Genomic DNA, 2760 nt, shown 5'->3' on the forward strand with positions numbered 1-2760 from the left:
TTCTAGTTCTGTTCTAGTTCTGTTCTAGTTCTGTTCTAGTTCTGTTCTAGTTCTGTTCTAGTTCTGTTCTAGTTCTGTTCTAGTTCTGTTTTAGTTCTGTTCTGTTTTAGTTCTGTTCTGTTTTAGTTCTGTTCTAGTTCTGTTCTAGTTCTGTTCTAGTTCTAGTTCTAGTTCTAGTTCTGTTCTAGTTCTGATCTAATTCGCATCACTTTTAGTTTTTTAAGTATTTCTTTACGATTACCCCTACTGTATACAAGTGCTTTATGAACACTTCAGTTGATTATTTTAATTATTATAAATTAAATATATTTTTTATTTTAAATTTATTTATTTAGTTAATTAAATTTTCGTACGCACATTGTACAATATTGTTTATTTAAATATTTTTACAATACATTATAAATTATGTTGTTTATTTTTGTTGATATTTATTTACTAACGAAAATATATATTTTAAATTAAACACGTTTTCATTATAATAAAAAAAAAACATGAAAATATATAGCAGTTATTGATTTAAAAAAAATATTTTCATTTATAACAAATTGTAAAATTAGTTGTAACACTACAAATAAAAAAATACAATAATTTTATATCAAATGGTTAATCAATTAGAAGAATTAAAAAAAATCACAAAAAGGAATTTCACATAATTTGCACATCCTTCCTGTTTACAGAGCACTTCCACATGTCATTTAATTTATTATGTGAAAATATTAAAAACTTTTTATATAAGTCTTTGAATTTTTTTGTTTTATATGCTACATTATTTTGTTGTTTGTCTCTTTTGGAACTTGTTGAAGTAAAACATGACGTATGAGTTATGTAAATGTTCAATTATAAAACGTATACGTCTTCAACAATTTTTCAAAAAAACTGTTATAATTGTTAAACTATTTTTAAATGCTCGATATTTTCGACATACTGATGAAAATGTTGTAATGGTTGTTATCATGACGTATTTTATTTTATTTCAATAACATGAAAATTCTTCTAATTCAAATTTGACAATTGACGATATCACCTATGGCGTGATCAAGGTCTAAAGAATTTAAGTAGTTGTGACTAAGCTTTGAAGTATAACTGAATTAGTTAAATGCTAAAGTCCGAAAAATATAAAATATTTAAAACAACTGAATAAAACTTTCCCGTATTAAAGAAATCAATTTTTATAAAATATTTCTCAACTTGATTACTTACAATTTCAAAAACAAACAAACAAATAACTGTAACAGATTCTTTCAATTGTTCCAAAAAACTTTAATAACGAAAACTGTAACTGTTTGTTGCACAAACTAAAATAAATTAGTTCAACTCACTTGATTTTTGCAACAAAAATACCATTTATGCAACCCAATGTGAATGCAAGTGTATAGAACTTTGTGTGAGTGTGTAATTTTTAGTTGAAACATGAAAACAATTTTACGAATATAAATACCAAAGAATATAAACAAAAACTGTTAGATAAAAAGAAAACAAATGTAGAGTAAAACTAGTCAGAGTTCTATATTCGGCAATACCGAATCTTATATGCCCTTCACCATTCATGTTTTAAAAAATAGTTTTAATTTATTTTTTTAATTTTTAAGAGTTTCTTGTATGTACATAAATAAAGAAAAAAATTAAAAAATACTTAAATACATAATTCCTATTACTATCCCCATTTTGCAATGACTTATATTTCTGCACACATGTCACATACACAAACAAATGTAAGCTGTATCGTGCAAAAGGAAATATAACTGTATTATCTACCCATAACGAAATTCAACTGTATTACCATCCTCAAGCAAATATCCATTACCGATCTTACCTAAATATAACTGATTTCTCTCGATGTTGTTTTTCTACCTTTATTTATGATTCATTGAAGAAATTTTTACAGTTAGTCCCAAAGGTCTTCCAAATTTCAACAAATATACAGACGGAATGACCGAAAGACAGACATTACTTAATCTACGCCGTTTTATATAAGGTATAACAATATATACATATATACTTTATGAGGTCGGAATACTGTAGAAATTACAAACGGAATAACAAACTTACATATGCCCTTCTCACTAAGGTGAAGGGTACATAAAAAAGAGGAACAGAAAATAAAACACATACACACAAACAAACAAACAAACTAAAAATGCATTTGAACACAAATAAACACATCAGTAGCATTTGGGTCAATTCCTTTCCATATGCCAATGATAAATTGAAAAATATAATGGAATCGTAGTATGTTGAAGCAGTGATTTGGTTAGAGAATTATTGTAACTGATAGCAGTTCTTTTAAAACTGTTTTAAAGTAAAAATTGTTGAAAAGGGTGGAACAGAGTTTTCTTTCTTATACGTAAATATTTATATACAAAAAGCGTAGCGTTAATGTGTGATTAAATCATAACCACGTCTATAGTATAGTTTCTAGTCTACAGCGTAGTCTAGTCTATACTAAGTAAATATTCTACAGGCTCTTCTAAATAAACTATAGCCTATACTATAGACTAGACTAGACTAGACAATATATTAAACTATACTGCATACTAGAAAGCAGCCTAGACTATAGACCAGAGTATTGATCAGAACATTGACTAGATAAAGACTAGACTATAGGCTACATTATAAAATAGACTATAGACTAGACTATAGACTAGACTATACACTAGACTACAGACTAGACAATAGACTAGACTATAGACTAGACTATAGACTAGACTATAGACTAGACTATAGACTAGACTATAGACTAGACTATAGACTAGACTATAG

The sequence above is a fragment of the Lucilia cuprina genome, chromosome 5, assembly GCF_022045245.1.
Source record: "Lucilia cuprina isolate Lc7/37 chromosome 5, ASM2204524v1, whole genome shotgun sequence".
Classification (NCBI taxonomy): domain Eukaryota; kingdom Metazoa; phylum Arthropoda; class Insecta; order Diptera; family Calliphoridae; genus Lucilia; species Lucilia cuprina.